We start from the raw sequence: 10257 nt of genomic DNA on the forward strand, positions 1-10257 counted from the left end.
GGTTTTCAACTGTTAAAAAATGTCAGCGAAAATGTTTTGGGACTGAAAATACACCCTGAAAGAACTGTTTTAAAACTACCCTCCCACTGTTTAAGAAGAAAGGGTGTGAGCATCCGAACCAGAGGAAGGGGGAGAATGGCAAGGAACTGCTTGTAATAGTTTTGCTGGCTGATAGTCACATGAGGTCCTTTGGGTTCGGCGAGCTGTGACCCAATACTTTGCCTCCATGCACGGCATGCGTGCTGGGAATGTGGAAGAAGGGCCGGTCATGTTTGACTGCTCAACGGCTCTCTGGTCGCTCTCTCTGTCCACCCGTTCTTCCACCTTGTTTCCGATCTGTTTCACCGCCCTCTTCTCACTTGACCCCTCTATAACTTCTCCTTTTATAATCTTTCTCCCTCCCCAAAACTCTCGACATATCCCCCCCCCCCCAAGCCTCTTACTTCGAATCGTTGTCCAACACCCCTAACGCAATAAGCAAATTCGATCTCATGCTGGCAGGTGGACTGGACACGCACAAAACTTTGAATAACATTCTAATATAATGCATCATAAAAATATAGAAAAATCCGTCTCTCTGCAACCGTCTTGATTTTATTTTTGAAAAAAAAACAACTTCCACAACAGGACCAAGATTACGAACTCTATGTATATACATTTTACGATAATATGCACGATCCTTGGCCTCAAACAAACTAATCAGGAAGACATATGGTCATGTCACTATTTTTTTCAAGATAACAAAATGTTTACAAATGATCTGTCCTTTAACACCGTACTCGAAATGCAGAATGACGAGTCTCTATGGCGAGACTGTATAATGAAGCATACACAAGTCGTGGAAATACCAAGTATGAGTAATATATATAGGTGACACATTAAGTACACAGTTACACAGTATCATTCATCATGGGATGTGTGTCTCACCCAAGTAAAAATAAAATAATAAAATTAAAAAAGAGAATATTGTTCAGCAATGTTCATTGAAGCATACTTAATTTTTTTTTAAATTTGGCACAATACATGCTGGCTATACGGAATATTATTCGAGAACGTTTTGAAACCAACACATGCTGGATAAACAGTATATGAACATGATATATGGCCTTCGACCCATGGCAGAGTTAAGTCCTGGTTAGCACACAGATGAACAGGCTAGTGTCAGTGTGACATGCCATGCACCCTCAGTCGACCATTGCATGCTGGCCGCTCCGCGCACCTTCAGAAAAAGACACAATTTTCAGTAATTAGAAACAATAGGTTTGCACACGACCAACCAGTAACACACACACACAAGCACGTATGCGCACACACACAGTGGAAATGGGTGACGGGGTAGAATTAATCTTCTTATGGCAGACGGCAAGTCAAATCATTAGTCATAGATGTTATGTTCTGTTACAGAAAAATGTAATGATTTCATCTGTTCACTCTAATCGATTATTTTAAGATAAGATAAAACTTTATTTGTCCCAGAGGGCAATAAAGGTGCAGCTCGGGAAAAAAAAATTCATACACAAATTAAAATTATCTGCTATTCTCCCCTCCCTCTCCCCAAACCCTCCCCTATACACACACTCTCTCTCTTTTAAAAAATCCTATTTAATTTAGTTAGGAGTTTAGTGAACATTACACAAGATCTTAAGAGTAGCTAGCTCATTGGAATTAATCATAATCGTGCATATGACGATATTAAATGAGGATTAAGCCTCTTTAGTTCTTTGTACTTCGCATTGTTGATTTGACCATATTATTTCCATATTCTTTTAGCTTATATTTCACCATTGACAAATAACATACTTTCTAGAATATGGTGTGGTTAGTGGACTGATAGAGCGTTGGGGTGTGTGGTCAGTTGATAAATTTGCGTGTGTGGGCGTGTGTGAGATTGAAAGAGAGAAGAAGCGAGAGTATGCACGTCTGTGCATGAGAGTGAGACAGAGGAGGAGGAGGAGGAGGAGGAGGAGGAGGAGAGACATCATGGGGACACCATCTGCCACAATCAGGCCATCAAGATGGTCGTTTATTTCTGACCATAGTGACGATACAAGTGACGCTTAACATACACAATGACGCAGAATCTAGCAAACATCGTCATGCTGTGACGAAAATACGCGCAACCCTTTCGTCGTCACCACAATGACGCAGATCGCATCTATTTTTAAACAGAGGCACGTGCACTAGCATCCTGGGCTGTGTACTTACATCCTCCCGGACCTTGAAGACACCAACTATCGTCGCGTGCAGTAGCCTTATTAACCAGACATAGTGTCGAATATGTGACCACGATTGGCAAATATTTACAATTACGGTCACAGGTTAAAGAAGAAGAAATAAATGAATGGACAAGTGTCCAGTTAAGAAGGCCTTTTAGGAATGTCTTCTCTGCGTCGAATGACAAGGCGATGAGGACAGGCTGCCGACACCACAGTGTCACCGACAGAACAAGACAGATTTGATAGAATTGGTCAGACAGCAACACAGCAAGGTACGGCTAGCGAAGCCATTGTTAGAGAAATGGACTGAAAGCAGAGCTACAGACATCTACTAAAGCAGCGAAACCAGTCCTGCACACATGTACTAGCAATGCAAAAGACAGATGACCTAAATATTAAAAAAAGGTTTGTTTATTACACCACCACCGTAAATAAAGAATTGTCTTTAAAACGTAAAACAGTACTATAAACACATACTTAAGTCTTAAAGCCACTGCTACAGACATGAATTAAAGAAGTGAAGCCAGTGCTACTATGTTTATATGAACTGAGTTGCGAAAGCAGCGCCACAGACATATGCCGAAGCCTCTAAAGACACGTATTAAAAATCGGAAAGTGAACACTGTTGACATGTAAGTTTACTAAAGTCGCAAAACCAGCACTACAGTCAACGCAAGTTGTAAAATTACAATTTGCCTCGACCGTCGCGACATGGCACTAGGGGCAGCTACAAATATGCCCAAATCTGCTTACAACCGTTTCTCAAGTCGCACGCATCAGTAAGGCAGCCCATGATCTGACTGAGGATCGTATATCCTGATACTATGATCGAATCATAGACCATATCCGGATCCAGTTCAGGTCTAATCAAAGACAATGTCCTGATACTGTCATAAGATGTTGATGCTCACTAATCCCCACCACCACCACGTTCGGAGACGTAACTAGCCCCTCTCACCCTCTATCATGGCATATGACCATCCCCCCCCCCCCCCCTCTAAACTCGCACTCCTCGGTATGCCACGCAATCCTCTCAACTTCTCTCCATGCTAACGGCACGTAAACCCTCCAAGGCCTAATCTCGGCGGCTGTTCCCCCCACTCATCGACATAAGCTTTTCGCCTCCCTCGAGTGTTGCGAGACCGTAGGTTCCGCGCTTCCGCCTCCAGCCCCTCATTCCACCCCTACCTGCTCTGAAGGAAGCGACGACAGACCTTTGTGCATCAAGACTTTCACCCTAACGTGGCTGGTCTACTGAGCCCTGGTTGGGCTCATCAACCGCAGTCAGAACCAGTGAACAATAACAGAACAGAACAGATGGGGTTCTTAACAATGGAAATTTCGCTCTCATTAACGATGACACAACTCGTCTAAGCCGACAATGCGCACAATACCACGAAAGTGCAAGTACCAGCATGTGTCCCTGCAAAAAAAAAAAAAAAAAAATCACTGAAGGAAGGGTTAAGTGGTAGCACTGTGGTACGATACAATTTTGTCACCAGTGTGTCTTATCTAAGCACACGCGCACTTCGGTGTGCAAATGGCGTCGGTTCAACAGCTGGTGGTTGTGGGGGAGAGGGTCTCAGAGCTCTTCCTCGACTCACCTCCAGAGGCCGTAGTTATGAAGCGAGAGTAGGATATTTCCCCAGGAAAAAATGGGGAACTCAAGAAAAGAGTTTTGTTTGCGAAGGTATAAAGCGATGCCCAGACCCTGCGGACTCTACTGCATATTATTTTATCTCGGTGCACATTTGCCACCACTTTATAACTACGGCTTTAAGAGTAAAATTTTGGAAATGGGACGCCTGTCCTTGAGTTTTCCATGTTGCCCTTTGCTTCATAACTACCGCCCCAGGGGTCAGCATATGTTATAAAACAAGCCAACCCACCATGCAAAAACAAGTCTGCTGACGTCTACAAGGTTTGTGATGCCTCCTCTGGTCATTTCGGGTACGTGTTTGGGCAGACCATTGATGCGACCACAACGAATAAGCAGATTTTGTCGAAACCTTCTTCTTGGATCCGATTTAAGGACAAAGAAAGAAAGGGACATTGATGCTCCTAGTCACTTATTTTAATTCGCCGAAGCAGCCGGCCTTGTAAGCAGGTTCCATACACAGGGGTATGGAGACAAGGCACTCGATATTCACTGCGTGACAAGCGTTTCAAGGGGTGCACCACCGCATAAAGATTTGCTATTATAAAGATTTGCCTATGGGGTCTACAATTGTAACCGGAAGGAGAGAGTAAATTCTCCATGAGTCTTGTTTAATAACTAGACCCCTCACGGACAATTCATCTCTCCGGCCGCTTTCTTCAGTCAAGCCTGTAACACCTACCCGTCAGTTTTCACAGCAACGCAAGAAATTCCTTTGGCAATTTTCATCGGCAGCAGCTGGGGTCTCTGATCAGGCTCCGACTAGTGGTATTGGACTTGTAGCGACCACAGTCAGGCGATCTTTGTAGTGGCGAGAGTAAGTTTTAACAGAACAGTGAAAATTGTGAAGGCGGACATAAGTCTATTTCGACCTTATTGTAAAAATTCTTTTGGTGCTTGAACCACTTCCCTTCAGCCTCTAGCACAGTAATTGAGAACTGGGTGCCATCTGACACCCCGCCCCAGCCAATCCCCGAAACATCCACCGAAGATTTAAGTCGTGACGGATTTATAGGAGACAAACAGCTTTATCTCTCAGGTAGCGGTGTCTTCACACTGTCTTCGCACCATCTTCGGTTACCCCCCGACCGGAAATTCATTTCATTCCTCCATCGCGGAAACGGGTAGCGGAGGGGAGACCACACAGGTCTTATCGACAATTGCCTTCCATCCCTCAGTAAGATGTGTCCCGCTGGTGTCCGCTTCTTTTCAACTCGCCGGCAGCCACGAAGCCAAGCAGCAGTTTACCCAGCTCCCTCCACACGACTTCCCACTTCTCTCCCAAGCAGCGGACGAGGTTTAGCCCTATCAGTCGGTCCTTTCACTCTGTAATGTCGCAGCTTTCTTATCAGCGCTGTGACACGCTTGGTCACAGTTTCACTTGTCTCCGACCTAATGGCTCTAGAAGAGGCGATGTCCCGAATTTACATTACAATTGAGGTTATTGTGAGACCTTATTTGAAGATGTAATTAAAAACCTCACTAGTATCAAAGATCTATATTTTTAGATAACTTATTAGTAAGTAGAACTACTGGAACAACAAATGGATAGTTTGAAATAACCATGTCAATGTTAACCAGAGTGAAAACATAAGCAGATTATCAATCTAGCCTTCATCTAAAAATCTACACACTGGAAACTGGCCATTACGAACATCCAGAATAAAAGAATTCAAGAGAATCACTCAAACTAAAATGAATAAGCAACTGTCTCCATGCCATGGCCTAGCTTACACCACAGCAAGAAATATCTGTAATAATCTAGGCAACAACAGCAAGACAAAAGACAAAATAGAATAAGGCAGTTAGACAAATGTTTTCTGTGTCTCATGTATATGTATAGCTACAAGCAGAGAACAACAAAAAATAAGAGTGCAGTAACATGGTAAACGTATGTGCCCTTATATAGAACCAAAAGTTCAAACAGAAATACACAACAACTGGAGACAATAACTGCTACAGAGTGAGGTGGTCATGTGACAGTCCACACTAAGATCAACAGAAATTTTAGGACAGACAAGAACACAGAGCCATGCACACCACCACTCTTACCAGAGCTGTATGCAGTGCCAGAGGACTCAGAATCACCAGACATGTAGGCATCTATTGCGTGCCCACAAGGGAACAGAAGCAGAGATCAGTGTTAATGCAGTGGGCATTGTAAGGGGTGGGAGTTGGGGGAGAACAAATAGGCCATGTCAAGTTATACAAAATAATAAAAATCCATTTATGTAAACAAAAGCATTAGGCAACACACACAGACATCATAAAACATAAGTGAATACCATATTTTGTAATCACAAAAATGAAAATGATTTTAAAATTGTTAAGAACTTCTGGAGGAATAAAATAGTGGGTTAACTCCACAGATACAAAGTTTAGTGGTTTCACAAATTAGTAGTTTTTCATAAGACTTTGACTTAAGCTTTCTCAAAAACATGACTCATGTTATTTTAAAATTGCAAAATTAATCAAATCAACAAAGTCAAAAATTGAAAAACACATTTTTACCCACAAGAGACAGAAAAAGCAAAATAAACTGAACAATGATGAATGCCAGGGACGATCACACCATACAACAGACAGAAAGCAAGACTGTTGTCTTTTCCTCAGTGTTTGAGGGACACTAAGTTTGACACTACCTTTCTGGTATCAATTTTTTTAATACCTTGTGCTAAAATAACACATAATTTACTGCCCCAGGACTATAGAATGTGAATCACTCCTTCTCTGAGCTTTTGTAGCAATAGCAAAAATGGGCTGAAGCAAATGCCAGCTCACCTTCAACAGCAATGTAGCAGCTTGTGGAGGTTTCACCAGCAGTGTTAGTGGCAGTGCAAGTGTACTGGCCCTCATCTTCTGGATAAACATCTAGAATCTGAAGTCGGCAATCTGAGCCAATGTTGCTGATGAGAATGTCCTTTTGGGAAAAATAATTTACAGGAATAAGCTTAGAAAAGATTAATATAGTCATATCATTCTGCTTCAATGGTCACAAAAATCAAGTGGTATACATGTGTGAGTGATGTGTGTGTACCTGTGTGCATTGCAGAAAGAAAGAGAAAGACTGAAGGATATGTAAGATTATGGGAAACTGAGAGGCAAAGGTATAACGGAGAAAGTGGAAAAACCAAGAACAGGCCACATTTAGACCATTTAGAGTTAAATGTATTTTTTCCTACTGTCAATGTTATTTATTCATGGGTGCAGGCATGTACACGAGTGTGCACACATACACAGATGAAACTTACTTGGTTGTCAAGAATTTCCTCTCCATTTCGGAACCAAATAACTTGAGGGCGAGGGTTTCCTTCTACTTGACAGTCTAGAATGATTGTATCTCCATCACGGATCTTCTGATCTTGCAGTTTCTTCACAAACTTTGGGGCATAAGAGCTGTAACACCAAAATGAAGAACTACCTATTAACACATGTAAAAATGGAGCTTACAGTTCACCAAAGGACAAGCGAGTTAATACCAACAAAAATCTAAAGCGACCAAGATGCTGTAAAAGCTGCCAATATGTAGCATCTTGGCATCCTCTGCATGTGCCCACACACACAGTTAGTAGTCATATTAAACAGAACATATGAACATAAATATTTTCTGAATAAAACCACAGTCCAATGTTCTACTAAGATCTCAGAATACACACCTATTGTCTTCAGATGTCTGGGCTCCTGCAAAAGCAATAGAATTTTATTAGGAATGTTTCTAGATCAAAACACAAATTTAAATAAAAGCAAACATAATTTTTTTGATTCTGCAGAAAGACATGAGAAGAAAAATTGATCTATTGTAAGGGAAGTGCCAACACCAACTTCTTGTTTTCAAAACCTGACACTTGGTATCCAAACCCTGAACTAGGCAACATAGCTGTTTTACAGTTTTCTCATCTCTGCATTTAATAGGAACAGGTTTTTCACACCTGTTTGCTTTACTAAAGCTCAATAAATTATGGGCCTCATTGTGTGGAACATTCACTAGTGTGATTATACATCCAATAGTTTTGCAAACACCTGTTTCCATCCACCTTTCTATTAATCATGGTGGTCAGGGCCTGCTGGAGGTTCATCCACTGCTGATAGTTATTTACATTTAATGCAGGCACACCAGTAATATTTGTCATATGCATCTGACATAATTAGGTAGGTGAGTTTGTAAACATGAGCCTATGTTACAGTCCAGATTATTCTTTTTTATGTTGTAATTTTTCTTCTAAACAAACTGAGATTCTAAATGGACATCAGATAATTTTTTTCTGAATATATAAAGGAATTCTTAAGCAGTATTTTTGTGCAAAGGGTGTTATCAATCTGTCTTCTTTTTTGTGTTTGTTTGTGATTGGATATAAAAGCCAATAAAGAAAGTACACAGAAACAAATTGCATGCCACCAGTAAATTGTTTTGCCTGATTGCTTATGTCTCTTGTTTACTGATTACTACAACTGGGCCAGGACATGTGTAGCCAGCCACAGCTATTTCTATTAACTAAGATTTTCTGTACCAGCTGCTGTTTACCATATAACAGGAAGACACATACCACTCAGAGTAAGCTGGGAGGCTGTACAGATCCTTGTGCCATCTGCCAAGCATGCTACACACTGATAAGTGCCAGCATCTCCTTTCTGCAAATCTTTTAGCTCCAGCAAGAGTGTTCCATCCCTGCGCTGCACTTGATATGCGAGGTGTATCAGATAGCTGCAGAAGAAGAAAGATACAAATTATTTCATAACATGTTACATAATTTTTTTATTGTTTTAAGTTAACTTGTAACCAGATACATGTAGCATCAGTGCTTGTTATCTAAACAGTAGTGATAAACTAAAATCAGAAACATAATTTGCTAGCAGCTTAAAATGATGTTCTAGGAAGCAGTCTTTGTAAGTGCAAAGTCTAACAAACAATTGTTCTTCATGTGTCACCTTCTTATCGTCCTTTTCCCAGTAGACCTCAAGCACGCTTCCTTCAATGGTGCATGACAGAGTCACATTACTGCCAGGAGACGTTGAGGTTTGTGGTGGCAGCTCACGTACAAATCTTGATCTTAAGGACCTGATGGTAGATTGTAGCATATTTTCAGATTTAAAAAATTTATCAAGACAAAAGCTATGATATATGATTGCTATATGATTGCAGCTTAAGCCCTTCAATTCCATTTGGTACACAGACAGTCCATCGATCATGAATCTTTGCAGTCAGTTTCTATGTCTTTATGCAACAATCCAGCACTTGTCCTATTCTTTCCATCATTTGAAACCATCTTTTGTATCCACTGTGAAAGTTTATTCTTGAATATTTAACTTTCAGCATTTTGTTCATGCTGCTAAACATGTAGAAAAGATAATACATATCCGCTTACTGTGGTTTTGTTGTGTCCAACGAAGATTTTCTCTGCTGCTCTGTGGACTGTGATCTGGAAACTTACCCTTTTCTGTCAGGACTGGTGAAATGAAATAAAATGAAGCTCATTACATTAAGTACAATAGTAATATTTCAATATCATTAAAATTAGCTGCATAATTATTAGATATTAACTTAAATACAAAGAAATATATACCTTTAGTGAGTTAAGAAATTCCATAACATTTTGTTGTGTGCATGTGTTGCGATTCATGCATCTAAAACATTTACACATATGCATGAATCAAAAAAAAAATATTCATAGCAGGTTACTTAAATAACTTAGATCTCTGCTTGAAAAGATTTCACCTGTTACTGAGGTGCACTAATGTGAAATAAATAATAATGTCACTATGCAGCAGAGCCTGTGACATATTCCCAGACCTTGTATTGTGAGAGTAGCAGAGCATGATGCAGAGCCAGCAGGTGAAGTGACCTTGAAGGTGTACTCTCCTTCATCAGATTTGACAATAGCAGCAATTGCCAGTCTGTGTCTTGTTCCATCTGATGTAATCCTTACAGTGTCACTAGGTGACACTGGTCTTCCGTTCTTGTACCTAGCACATAAACAAGTGGAGTACATCAAGGTGCTGTAAGATTTTCATCAGCAGCAATACATATGTATACCCTAAGAGAACACATTTATTTGAAAAAACAGCACTATAATGCAATAAATGAATGTTTCCAGTAACTATACTGGAGAAAATATTTGTTCCGATAACTGAAAAGACATGATTTATTGTATGATGCAAACAGTAGAAAATACACGTTAACTTAACAAAATACAATCTCAACTTGTTAAATTGCCACCTGTTATCTTGACAATTATGCCTCTTGTTGAACATTGTAATAGAATGGATTTCCGTCAAAGTCTCCACAGTTATAGATTGTATACCCCCTTTTTGTAGCCACCTTTGCCTCTTGCCCAACATTTGTGTTGGACCAGGCAAGATAACGGTTGGAGTGTAGCTTCTTACCAG

The 10257-nt window shown here is 40.6% G+C and overlaps 1 long non-coding RNA gene across 1 annotated transcript; it reads right to left on the bottom strand.

Moving 5' to 3' along the window:
- Positions 1–578: 578 nt before the first annotated feature.
- LOC112570130 lies at positions 579–6792 on the bottom strand. Its single transcript, XR_003100587.1, has 2 exons — positions 6655–6792; positions 579–1219 (listed from the first exon to the last, which is right to left on the bottom strand). It is a non-coding gene; the product is annotated as an uncharacterized LOC112570130 (long non-coding RNA).
- Between the last annotated feature and the right edge of the window lie 3465 nt (positions 6793–10257).

The sequence above is a fragment of the Pomacea canaliculata genome, linkage group LG1 (assembly GCF_003073045.1).
Source record: "Pomacea canaliculata isolate SZHN2017 linkage group LG1, ASM307304v1, whole genome shotgun sequence".
NCBI lineage: Eukaryota > Metazoa > Mollusca > Gastropoda > Architaenioglossa > Ampullariidae > Pomacea > Pomacea canaliculata.